At 41.0% G+C, this 13,822-nt stretch overlaps 1 protein-coding gene across 13 annotated transcripts in view; it reads left to right on the top strand.

Annotated features, from left to right (window-relative positions):
• PTPRT (protein tyrosine phosphatase receptor type T) overlaps positions 1–13,822 on the top strand; it is a 1,128,501-nt gene that overhangs the window by 850,283 nt on the left and 264,396 nt on the right. The gene's annotated exons all lie outside the window — the stretch shown is intronic.

The following is a 13,822-nucleotide window of genomic DNA, read 5'->3' as shown; positions in this document are numbered from 1 at the left end:
CATATATATATATACACACACACGCACATATATATATATATGTATATATATGTGTGTGTGTATATAGTAACTAGTTTTATATATATATGTATATCTATAGTAACTAGTTTTATATATATGTGTATATCTATAGTAACTAGTTTTATATATATGTATATCTATAGTAACTAGTTTTATATATATGTATATCTATAGTAACTAGTTTTATATATATATATGTGTGTGTGTGTGTGTGTGTGTGTGTGTGTATGCCTTCAGCTACCTCTTATTCTGAAAAGAGTGCTGTTCAATAGAATTTTCTGCAGTTACAGAAATGTCCTGTATGTGTGCTGTGTGGTATGACTGCCACTGGACACATATGGCCATTGAGCACCGGATGTATGGCTAGTACAACTAGGAAACTGATTTTTAAAATTTTTATTTTAATTAATTTAAATTTCAGGAGCCATATGTGGCTAGTGACTGCCATTTTGGATGGTAAAGGTCTACAGGAAAGACAATCAGAAAAAGAAAAGGTGCCAACGAGCCTGTGTTTGGCCAGCTTGTTCAGAAGTTTCCACGAGAGTTCAGTAGAGAGGCAGCCCTTGGTAGAATGGTGAGCTCAGAAGCTGGGAGGGCTTCCTGGAGGCAGTGTTGCTTAAATTGAGACCTAGGGAATGAGGAGGAGTTAATGAAGAAGGGAAGAGTGTAACCTAGAAGAAAGAGCAGCCTATGCAAAAGCACACACAGAGAAGGTACAGGGTGTGTTTGGGGAGCCACAAGTAGCTCAGTGGGTGGGGACAGAGAGATGAGGAGAGAAGCAAAGGAGCAGGCAGGGTCCAGGTGAAGAAGGTCTTCACTCTGGATTTAGACTTTGTTCAGAAGGGAGTGTGGAACATTGGGAAGGTGAGTGCCCAACTGTTTGTCCTTCTCTGAGCAAACAGGCCCCTAGTCCATGCTGTTCTCTCCACCAAGCATGCCATTCTCCACCTCTCCAACATCCAGTTCACATCGGCCACATCCAGGACCATCTCCACTCTTGCAGCAGAATGCACCAGCTCCTTCTGAGTTGCCACTCTGTCATGGTCACCCCTCTGTCAGTGCCTTGCGTTGTCAGCCTCTGCTAGACTGTGGCCTCCCTGAGGGCAGAGATGGGTCCCATACGGAGCTCCTCACTCAGACCTAAGACCGTTATGCTCTTCCTGCCATAGCTGACTTCCCAGTTGGATACACTGAAACCGGAGTGGCTCCTAAAATCAGACCAATCTCATCCAATTGCCCCACTGGGTATACTGGAAGCAGGTACTTATTTTCTCTGAACCGTAAGTTGCTTGTCGGTAAATGGGAATACCTACATCACAGATTGTTTTGAAGGTCGAATAAGCTAAACTGTGTAAATTGCAACTGGTAATTGTTCAACATGCTCTTTGGGGGCTGGGCCTGATGGCTCATGTCTGTAATCCCAGCACTTTGGGAGGCTGAGGCAGGCAGATCACCTGAGGACAGGAATTCAAAACCAGCCTGGCCAACATGGTGTAAACCCATCTCTACGAAAAATACAAAAACGTATTGGGTGTGGTGGCAGGTACCTGTAATTCCAGCTAGTTGGGAGGCTGAGGCACTAGAATCACTTGAACCCAGTAGGCAGAGGTTGCAGTGAGCTGAGATCACACCACTGCACTCCAGTCTGGGGGACGGAGCGAGACTCCGTCTCAAAACCAACAGAAACATAGTCCTTGTGTTTGGCCAAGCTGTTGAGGCAGAGTGGCTCTAAGCCATGGGCAGCCATGGGCAAGAATTTTCTCTGAGCCCTGCTGCAAGCCAATGCCTATCTGCTGTGTATCCTCCAGCACTCATGTGAGATCTACTACATGTGAAGTGCTGGCCAGTGTAGGGCACATCAGGAAACCTACACCCATCTCCAGGGGTGATCTTCAAAACAACATTACCTTAAAAATAGGAAAGACAATCAGATAAAGAAAGTGCCTATGAGTCTGTGAACTTGGTCAGATATGAGCACCTTTCCGAAATATAAATTCAAGCAGACAAGCTTGTAGTATCTCATTGCCAAAGGGCCAGCACACTCAGGGTTAAGAGCAACACCCTTGGGAGACAGTTACATTGTTCAGATAAGAAATGAAGGTGACCCACCGCTAGAGTACTTATGACGATGAGATACAACTTGTAAGAGGTAAAATGGACATGGCTTGTGATGACTTCTCCAAGGGGCAGGGTGTTGGGGTGTGAAGGAAAAGACATTGTCCAGCATGACTCCCAGTTTTCTGGCTTGGTTCGTGGGATGGAACGTGGTGCCATTCTCTGAGCCAATGGATGCTGAGGGAGGGAAGAGTCTATGAGGACATTTCATCCGGGAAAGGCGAATGGTGGCAAAGGTGGTCTGGGAACTGAATGGGGGAGTTAGGAACTCAGCTGAGCAAGGACAGCTGCAACCTGGCGTGTGGTCTAGGAGAGTGTGGGGGACTTCTAAGGGACCTTTTACAAGGTCAGTTAGGACATGAGACCTGCTTTCTTAGGTTGCTTGAGGCATGGTGCACAGGGTGTGGGAACTCTAGCCTGGAGGACCAGGGGTATGAAAGATGGAACCCTAGAAGACAGTGTAACAAGGTATATGCTTCTAAAGGTCATTGCAAGTTCTCTTCACCTCCTGATGAGAATCTGTGATCCTTTTGCATTTGACAGGTGCAGTTAGTTAAGACCATAGATTCTGAACTGCACAGTGATTAGCTACAATACAAATTGGAGATACAGTCTACTTTTAAAGAAAGAAGAAACTTTATTGGGAAGAAAAGCAAACTTTTCTTCCCAATAAAAGGAAAAGCAGATTTCCTTCAGGATTCCTTTAATAACTGTGAAGCCCAGAGTGGGAGCATATGAAACAATCACAGAAGGGTTTTGCTGGTCCATGAAGCCGCAGTGAGCAAAATTGGAATCATTACCGTCTGATTCTCAGATACCAGCATATGATGGTGTCCAATTAGGAAAGAGAAATGAACATTTAGAGGATTTATTAACACAGGGCAGCCTGAGGAGTTTGTGAGGCCTTGTCCACATTGGGAAAGATGAGAAACTGTAATTACATTTAGACACTCTTTCTCCAAACCTCATTTATTCACTTAGTTCCCCAGTTCTCTGGGCCACCTTTGCTGGGACCTGATGATGAGGAATGCTATGGGTCCCACTTTGGTGTATTGGGGGTTAGGGGGACATGGATAAGAGATACCCAGACATAACCCGGGAGAAGACTTAGCTTTGTTAACACCACTTTTAGCCATGCCTAAAATCACGCTGGGACTTCATCACACCAGATTGGGAAATAGGAGAAGCCAGATATATGAAGAGGCAACCAGAAATAAAGAATAAGGGATGAATGTTACTGTAGTGCCCTTCTCCATGGGGTTGTCCCACAGTCTACATATGCCAACCATTGGGATACATATTGAAGGGTTATGTGTGTACCACCAAAGAAATCACCCTAGGAGACAAAGGTCAGTCTGGTGATATAGCACAGAGCTGCAATTAGATGACTGTTCAGGAAAACAAAAGGGAAGAAAGGTGACACCCAAATAATGTAGGTAGGTTTGCATTCACTTCAGCTTTTACCCTGACTGCATTTCAGGTCCCCTTTTATAAGGCTCCTTCCTCCACCAACAACCCAGCTTACCAAGAATTGGCTCTGGTGTTAGGATTCTGGATTATATTACTTAGGCTCCAACCAAGGAGGAAAAACAGGTGTTTGGGGAAGAATATTTTAAATGGAGCAGTCGATGGAACATGAAGATCGAAAGAGTGTTCTATTTTGGACTGTCTGCCATCTGGAGAGATGGAGACAGGGACTGTTACTGGCATGAGGGAAAGAAGAGTGGTTGTCATGCTCACCTCCTACCATAGGGACTATTTAAATTCCAAAAGTCTGGAGTGCTGGAGAGGCATCTGAGCAGGGGTTTTAGATTTGGGAGTCATTAGCATCCAGGTGGTATTTCAAGTATGGAGGGGAGTGGATGACCTCATCCTGGGAGAGTGTAGATTAGAAGAGATGAGAAACAGAACAGAGAGCTACGAAACTTTATCAAGGAAACACACAGGAGATGGAGAAGGACTGGCCAAAGAGGTAGAAGGAAAACCAGGGCTGTATATTTCATTTTGAATTTTCTTTTCTTTTAAAACAAGAAATTCAAGGGAAGAATCGTTTAATTTTTTTTAATTGTTTAATCTTCTCCAGGAGCTTCAAGAAGCTCTTGTAGTAGAAAAGAAGAAAGACACACAAGTTGATCCAGGACTACAGAGAAATGAAGATGATTGATAATGTCAACAAAAGTGCTGGAAAATGGACCATCTGGTGTAGGCTTGCTTTAAAAAGAATGTGAAGGTTGCTGTTCAGAAAATAGATATATTGAGGGCCAGGCAACCTGGATGCTGTTGAAGAATTTGTGCAGAGGGTACAAAGCAGGGAGAGTGTAGAAAGACAGGAAGTGCTATTTGGAGAATAAGATGATCAAATGTAAGGTGTCAGTAATAAAACTCTTCTATAGGATATGATGGCTCTGGGTGTGACCACATTGGCAGTGATGGTGAACAGACAGTAATAGATTCAAGGTGAAGGTCATTGGAGCCAAATGTTGCAAGGAACACGAGGCCAGACTAAGGATGGAGGGGCTGTCCAAGTAGATGTAGTTCTTATAATGCAAACCCTCCAACCCTGGGGAACTGGTGAAACTCCTTGAAAGAACTCGGTGACTTTGCAAGATGCCTTCTCCTGGTCCTTACTTTTTCTCTAACTTTTTCTTCTGCTGACTTTTACTTCTCCCACTGTTCTGGGCCCCATGAGAGTTTGCATCACTGCTTTGTCTCAGATCTTGCACAGCTGATAACCGATGGCTCTCGGTCTCTGTCTGCAACTGCCCAAAGGTCAGACTTTCAAGTCTGCTTCCATCAAGTGCATTTCTATAGCCTGATCTATTGATGTTCTTCTGAGTTAGAGCATGGCCCTGTGCCATGTTAGAATCCAAGGAGGTTTGCTCTTATCCAAAAAGCATTCTGCACGATGCCTGCTCCAGCTGTTGAGGGCTGCTCAGGGAGTTGCCTCCACTTGGCAACAGTGAGAGAAGTGATTCTGAAAGCCCTGGCTTTTTGGTAGGAAAATAACATCTTAAAGTTAGAGTCTCCACCAATGGGCCGAAAAAATGTGTGCTTACTCTCTCAGAATACAATTCACCCTTTTCTTACCTGGCTACAGCTGCTTAGGGTTTGCTATTTAGTGCATTTCCACTTAGGTATAGGCTTACGAAGAATTTTATAAACGTATAAGTATTCATGCCCAGAGCAAGATGTAGCACCCCCAGTAACAACTGCAAGAATTGAGAGCTAGACTTTAGACTTACACTGTCCAATACAGTAACTATCATTAATAGCTACATGTGGCTATTTAAATTTAAGCTAATTAAAATTAAGTAAAATTAAAGCTTCAGTTCATTAGTTGCATTAGCCACATCTCAAGTACTCAATAGCCACAAGTAGCTAGTGGCTGACATACTGGACGGCATTTCCATCATGACAGAAAATTCTATTTTACTACATTGCTCTAGACCCTAAGAAGGTTGGTAAGAAGAGGTCAAGGCCCATGTTTGGTTTCAGAGAGGTTATTTGGCAGGCGTTTGGGGAGAGAGGTAAAGGCCAGCGATCCTATCATAAGAGATGAGCAATGTAATGAAGACTTAGACAGAGGTATAAGTCCTGAAAACAGCGTGGGACCTATGGCTGGGCTTACTTACTGTGGAGATTCTGATCTACCGAGCTAGACTTCTAAAATTTCTCCACATCACTCCCACTGGATATAGAATGTGTATAATCCCAAGGTTTCCAAACTTTAATGAACATCATAATCAGCTGGGGTTCTAATAAGCCTGCAGAGTCCTGCCTGTCCCCAAGGACTATAGGATAATGCCTGAGAATCTGCATTTTGAACAATTTCCCAGGTGACCTACTGGTCTTGGACCACGCTTGAGTACTACTGGTGTGGCCTATGGGTGGCCTCGGGTATGGAGAAAGGAACCTGTACAGGGAACCAAGTCATCTCTTCTGTGGCACCAATATTTGCTCATTCTTGTAATATAGGGAAGCAATAGTTTTGCCTTGTACTGTGAAGTTGCCCCTGTTGAGTTTACAGCTTTTGGATCTCTCATGTCTCTCTCAGTGTGTGTTTCAGCATGAGGATAACCAGTTTTAGCTCCTAAAAGCTGAACTAGAATCTCTGCCAGCTTATTTCTCTATCCCTGTCCACGTGGGGGCTAAAAACACACCTCTGTTTTCCTATGATGATGACAATAACTGGTGTCAAAATAATTCATGTTGTGTTGTTGCATGCTGACAGCATATCTGAATACGGTCACTTCTATGCGGATGTTGGGGACTAGGTAGAAGTGGATGTTTGATGAGGCTGAATATCAGAATATCAGAATCTGAACAAATCTGTGTTCTTTTGTGGAAGGCTAGAGCAGCCTGGGAGAAACAAATCCACTTCCAACTTTCACTCTATAAAAAGTTCCATATTTTCTTAGATCAGACAAAATATATTGAGTGCCAAAATGCTGCAGCAATATGCACGCGTCACTCAGCTGGGTTGGAATCTGTATGCATTGTCCCCCCGGGCCAGTTTTGATTACGTTCTTTTTCCTTTTATTGTAGTCAGCAAATCTGAATTTGCTATTGTGGGGAGAGCAGGAAGAAGAGAGAAAAAATGAAGGTTTTTAACCTTCAGACAGTTCAGAGGTTCAGTCTGAATAAGCACAAAAACTTTCAGTGTGCCTCTGAATTCCTTGAATTTGCAGAACTGCTCAGAATCCCAAGAGAACTACCTGGCACATAGGATTCAGGCCCTGCTTTGTGGCTAAAAGGCAAAGCTAAATTATGAGAGAGAAACAGAGTTAGAAAAAGTAGGAAGAGGAATCAATGTTTTTTTTTTTTTTTTTTTTTTTTTTTAAAGGAATTTGGTCCCAATCCAGGCTAAGTTTCAGCCTATTGTTCAATTTCTTCAATTCAAAGCCATCTGCTTCCCACGGCTCTCAGATAACGTCTCCCCTGCCAGGACACCCTGTTCCTGCTTAATTGAAATTGGTTTCCAAGAATAGTTGTCCAAAGCAGTTTCCAATGGTGGGAATGTTTTGAAAGTCACAATAGGAGTTGAAGCTTTGGGATGCAGATGTTCAAAGGCATCACATGGTCTACAACAGCCATCATATTTCCAAAGCCAGGAGTTCTCTCATTGGCCTCTCCAACTCACAAATGGCTCCTCTGCAACTGGCACCATCTCTCCATCAGGGACATGTAATACTGCAAGTGTGAAGGGAAACAATCACTTCCATTCAGGTTTAGAGCAATGTGTTTCCCAGGCTAAATTATACTGCAGGTATATAAATTACAGAAACATGTTAATGCTCCCATGATTAAAATTATAGAGTGCCTAATTGAAAAAGCATAAACTGAATTGAAGAATTCCTAATTATAGTTTGCTTTGAGTTGTTAATTTCCTCCATAACAAATGCATAATTTCTTGGAACCTAAAAAGGTGGCCTCTGCCTCAGCCCATAGGCTCCAGGCAGATGGAAAAGGTAGTCATCTTTCAGTTCAGGAAGCTGACACGGGAGGCTCTGTTCAGGTCTGGAGGCTGGGAGAGCCTTAGAAGGGAGCTTAGGAAGGAGGTGGAGCTGGTACAGACATCACACCAAGGTTCTACTCTATTTAGTAGGCATCAGGACCAAGGCAGATAAGGAACCCTTATTAAGCTTTTCCGTCCTGCCTTTCCTTTTCCTCTCCAAAGTCTCAACCATTTTCCAAGCTGGTATTTTGTGCCTGTAAGACAGTAATTCTCAAAGTTTGGTCCCAGATCGAATACTGATGTATTACCTGGGACTTTTTTAGAAATGCAAATGTTTAGGCTCTGTCCCCAGCCAACTAAATCAGAAACTCTAGGGGGAAAGTCCAGCAATCTGTGTTTTAACATGTCCTCCAGGAGATGCTCATGTGTGTACAGTCTGAGAAGCCCAGTCCTAAGGAGTGGGTCATAAACACTCAAAGTCACATCTAACTGGGCTTTGTTGAGCTCCTCCTCTAGATCAGAACCTGAGATGAGAACCTGAGGATACCAAGCATCCTTTCATTGATTGTACACTCACAATACAGCCCTGAAGTCGAAAAAATAATCCCCTGTTCTCAGTAGAGAAAACTGAGATCCTGAGAAGATGGCTTGCTCAGCTCATAGTATCTTAGGACCTGTAGCTCTTGTAGGTTCTGATGCAGACTCAGATGCATTATGTTACATTTTTTCATTGTTGTCATATAATTTTCATCAATAGCTCTGCTAAGAAATGGGTTTTCTGACACATTGTAAGTTGGAGGTCGAACTACAGCTTGGAATGACTTCCAGGTGAGGCTTGACTTTGCTAATGCTGAGTCTAACTGTAGAGCCAGGGAACGGGGGGCTTCTAAATATCTGTAAGCATTGCTATTAGTGGCATCAATTGTGAGTATGCATAATTCCTGAAGAGTGATGCAAACTCTAAGTATGAAAGACCATGCCACAGCTCAAAAAGAAACTCTTCAGTTTTGGGAAAAAACTCCCCTTGCCCAGTGACTGAAGTAGCTGCGAGGCCCCCTATTAAGGACTCTGGAGGCCACAGAAAGTTGTCTAGAGTAGAGATATACTACATCTCCTCCTCTCTTTAGACATCCAGTTTCTCTCAGGTTTCTATTTCCTAGTCTAAACACATCAGGGACTTTGTATGTGTGTGTGCAGTCAGTTTTAGCTAATCCACAGCCATCTGAAACAATAAACTCATGTTCTTGGTTTATAACATTTTGTCAGCTTTTTGCGTAATTCTTAGCTATTTCCATATGGTTAAAAATTTGGGTCATTTCCAGTTTTTTTGTTATAAATAACCAAGCAATCACAAATTTATTCATGTTTTTCTTTTGGTATTGTACCTTTAAATAGCAAAAATCCCCAGGAATGGAATTACTGAAATGAAAAAAATTGAACTACAGTGTACTGAGTGCCTTCTCTAATATGCCAGGCACTGACAGCCAATTCATATACATTAACCTTTTTCATTCTTTAATTAAAAAATCTCAAAGTAACAAATACACATAGTTGGAAAATCAAATAGCCCAACCATTCCCAACACCACCATTTACACCCCCCCCCTCCCCCCAGTCCTGTGCCTCAGAGGCAAATGCATTTTAATTCTTTGCTCTTTCTTCTGGGAATTGGCAATGTCACTACATAATGTGCTATTTTAAAGTTATTGATTGCAGACATTATCTATTTATTTCCTGCTATGATAGATGGTAACTTGTCTGTCTTCAATCATCCAATACCTCCCTTCCTTCTTTCCAATGTAGTTAAGCCACAGTTTTTTGTTAAATAACTACACAATGGCCAACTTTACAATTCCATAAAAACAGGTCACTTCAGAGCCAAATGGTATATTACTTCTTTTACAGTATAATATAATATGTAAGTATTATATTATTACATAATTAATTTAAAGCTTGCTAAGATTTTAAGTTCTTTATGTATATTAACTCAGTTGATTATCGTCAAAACCCTATCAGGTAGAAACTAGTATTATCCCTATTTTACAGATGGGGAAACTGAAGTACTGAAAGGTTAACTAACTTGCTCAAGATCATGCAGCTAGTAGCAGCCGACATGAAATTTGAACATAATGGTCTAGCCCCAAAGTCTGGAGTGTACTACTATGTTATTCTACTTCTAATTACTCTTCTTGTGGGCTTTTTTGTTTAATTCATTATAGAAAGTACAATTATTCTCATTTCTTCAGGCAGTTTATTTATTAAACTATTCATACATTTTTCCTCCCACAGAACTCCATCATTTTAGGTTTGCCTTTAAATACTCTTTTTCCCCTTTTCTTTTCTGCCAATTTCTTCTATTTCCTAAAACAAAACAGAACAACTCCCTCAAAAAAATTCTCATATTTGTTTATAATTTTGGCAGTCATAATTTTTCATTTTGAGCTACTTACTGTTCTTTGAATTTTTTTTCTTATAACATTCACTTCTTATTTATAGAAGTAATCATTTCTCAAACATCTCAGGATATGATTTTGATTTTGGAGAAGGGGGAAGCTTTTCTGACTCCTGTATTATCTCTGTTTCTTCTAGAGTCATTTTTTTAATTCACTGCTCTCTTTCATGTTGGAAGCATTGCTCACCTAACCAGTGAACCTCCATAGCCAATATTTAAAAGTAAGGTGTTGAGAAAGTTGACTGGAGGTGCTGTGCTTTCGGAGGCGGAGGCATTCAAATTCTGAAATGAAATCCTCTTCCTATCTCCTGCCTAAGGGGTAGAGGGCAGACACATAGCTCTCCATGTTCGAAGATTTGATGGTTTTGTGTACAGACTTTTGATAAACACCCCAGTTTTCAGCCCCACATTTTACTTCCACACTGTCCACACTTGACTACTCCAACATCAGAATCTCTCCTGAAATCTGTGGGGCAAATAAAATCCATTCTTACTCACATGTCTTTGCAATTTGACTTTCTTTATCTCATCACATGTGGTACCTCTTCTCTGACCATTTTTAGGTTTCCAGAATTTTCTTAAAACTGCTCATACACTGATGTCCCCTCTCCTGTCCTCTTTTTCCTTGTGGATTTCTATGCTTTTTCACATTTCACTGTTATTGCAGTGAAATCTTAGGAGAAAGAGGAGGTAAATGGAGTACATTAATTCTTCCACTTTTAACTAGAAGTTCACTTACATTATTGTCTAATGCAGTTCTCAAATAACAAATGATGGAGGCATTATTATCGTATTCAGTTCTTATAAATGCTATCATTTAAATAAATTAAGGAAGATCACATAACTAGTGAGATTCAGAGCTAAAATTCAAGTTTAATGCTGATTCCTGAGCCTATGCTCTTTTTACTCCCAGGTCATAAAAACATTTATGTCTTGAAAACCATTGCCAGATTATTTTCCCCAATTTGATGAATCAATTAAAAATGCTACTGGAATTGTAGAATCCTACCAGTTCAACCACAGCTTCACTGAAATGGCTTGTTATAATTTATGCTTACTTTTACTAATTTAATGCATTTAAATGGGAACATATTGTCATTTTGATTTGCATGTCTTGGCTTACTGGCAAGGCAGAATATTTTTCTAGGTATTTTTATGCTATTAACATTTCTTTTTTGTGAATTTTCTTTTTACATCCTTTTCCTAATTACCTATGGCAGTGGTTCTCAACCAGCGTTAATTTGTCCCTTAAGAGATATCTGGCAATGTCAGGACATATTTTTGTTTATTACAAGTCGGAGGTGATACTGGCATCTAGTTAGTGAGTGGGGGTCAGGGATCCTGCTGAACATCCCACAATGCGCAGCACAGCCAGCTCCCTACAACGAAGACTTATCCAGCCCAAAATGTCAGTAGTGCCAAGATTGAGAAACTCTGAACCATGGGGGTCTTAATAGACTTTTTTTTTTAAAAAAATGTATGATTCACAGGTTCTTGATCTTTTAAATTTGAAGACCCTTTTACACTCTTAAAAATTAATGAAGGCATCAAAGAACTTTTGTTTATGTGGGTTTTGTCTATCAATGCTTACTGTATTAGAAACTAAAGCCAAATTCAAGCCGGGCATGGTGGCTTATGCCTGTAATCCCAGCACTTTGTGAAGCCAAGGTGGGCGGGTCACTTGAGGTCAGGAGATCAAGACCAGCCTGGCCAACATGGTGAAAACCCATCTGTACTAAAAATACAAACATTAGCCAGGTGTGGTGGTGCATGCCTGTAGTTCCAGCTACTCAGCAGGCTGAGGCAGAAGAATCTCGCTTGAACACAGGAGGCAGAGATTGCTCTGAGCCGAGATTGCACCCCTGCACTGTAGCCTGGGTGACAAAGCGAGACTCCATCTCAAGAAAAGGAATTAAAGCCACATGTTAACAAATATTTAAATTCATTTAAAAACAATACTAAGCCTGGCTGGGCGCAGTGGTTCACGCCTGTAATCCCAGCACTTTGGGAGGGCGAGGCGGGTGGATCACGAGGTCAGGAGATTGAGACCATTCTGGCCAACATGGTGAAACCCCATCTCCACTAAAAATACAAAAATTAGATGGGCATGGTGGCGCCTGTGCCTGTAGTCCCAGCTACTCGGGAGGCTGAGGCAGGAGAATTGCTTGAACCAGGGAGTCAGAGGTTACAGTGAGCCGAGATCACACCACTGCATTCCAGCCTGGTAACAGAGCAAGACTCCATCTCAAAAAAACTAAGCCTATACATATTAATATAAATAATATATTTTTATTTCCCCAAATAATAAAGTTAGGGTGAAGAGATACAGTTTCACATTTTGTAAATCTTTTTTAATGCCTAGCTTAGTAGAAGCTAATTGAATTATCATATCTGTTTCTGTGTTTAATCTGTCCTCATGAATTGTTTTGGTTGAAATAAAGAAAATCCAGTATCACATAGATATATAATTGGGAAAAAAAGGAGGAATATTTTAATAGCCATTTAAGATCATTGTGGGTATTCTCCTCTCATATGACACCATAACCCAGAGTGGTGGTTTCCTAAAGTTTAGTTGCAATGAAATATCAGTAAACTTTTTATACTCTTTTACATTAAAATTTATACCTGTCTTGCACTTGAGTGCATTCTTTGCCTTACATGATTTTGCAACGTTATACATTGGTCATTTGAAAAATATTCATGGATTTATTTTTAAAATTCCAAATGTTTATATATCTCATTGTACCATATCAAAATATTACATTCGCTACTGTCACCACCAATTTCATCATTAAAATTTTTAATTATTGAAGATCTTTACAGTTCACAGTGGCAGATACAAGTTTTCCAAATTCTAGTTTTCACTTGAAAGCTGCCTTCTGTCTTTGACAACAAATACTGTCAGTTTTCTTTACAGTGACAGAGAGACTTCATTTATTCTCGAAAAAAAAGTTTTCCACATATACAAATCTGAATGACCACAGTTCGTTAGTCATTCTTTCAAGAATTAACAAAAAGGTACCTCATGAAAAATGTGGCTAGTTTAGCATTCAGTACAAGCAATCACAGAAATGTTCTTTTCTGGCCGGGCGCAGTGGCTCACACCTGTAATCCCAGCACTTTGGGAAGCCCAGGCGGGAGAATCACCAGGTCAGGAAATTGAGACCATCCTGGCTAACACGGTAAAACCCTGTCTCTACTAAAAATACAAAAAAATTAGCCAGGCGTGGTGGTGGGCACCTGTAGTCTCAGCTACTCGGGAGGCTGAGGCAGGAGAATGGCGTGAACCCAGGAGGCAGAGCTTGCAGTGAGCCGAGATTGCGCCACTGCACTCCAGCCTGGGTGACAGAGTGAGACTCCATCTCAAAAACAAGAAAAAAAAATGTTTTTTTCTTGAAGAAATCATAGTAACTGAACAAGCAGGAGACATGGTTTGTGTATACTGCCCATTGTATCACATGAATGTGAAAAAGACATGGACTCAAGGGTTGAGATTTAATAAAATTAATGCTTTTTACTGCTTCATCGAGGACCTTCTTAAGTGAAACTGGCATTTTTGCTTTTATAGCAAGTATGAGGTGGTGAAGAATATAATGACAAGTACAGTTGGGTACCACTGCCTTGAGTTCTCCTGAGGCACCAGCAGTATTGCCTACCTTTGCAAGGTCAATATTAACAAAGTGGAAAAGGGCAAATGAAGTCTTAGTATTACTATTACAATTATGTCAGTGTTACAGAATCATTGAATGGGTCTGAAGAACTCCCAAAGGACATCTCTGG

The sequence above is a fragment of the Pan troglodytes genome, chromosome 21, assembly GCF_028858775.2.
Source record: "Pan troglodytes isolate AG18354 chromosome 21, NHGRI_mPanTro3-v2.0_pri, whole genome shotgun sequence".
Taxonomy (NCBI): domain Eukaryota; kingdom Metazoa; phylum Chordata; class Mammalia; order Primates; family Hominidae; genus Pan; species Pan troglodytes.
The sequence above is the reverse complement of the archived record's forward strand: the minus strand, read 5'-3'. Positions and strand labels throughout refer to the sequence as shown.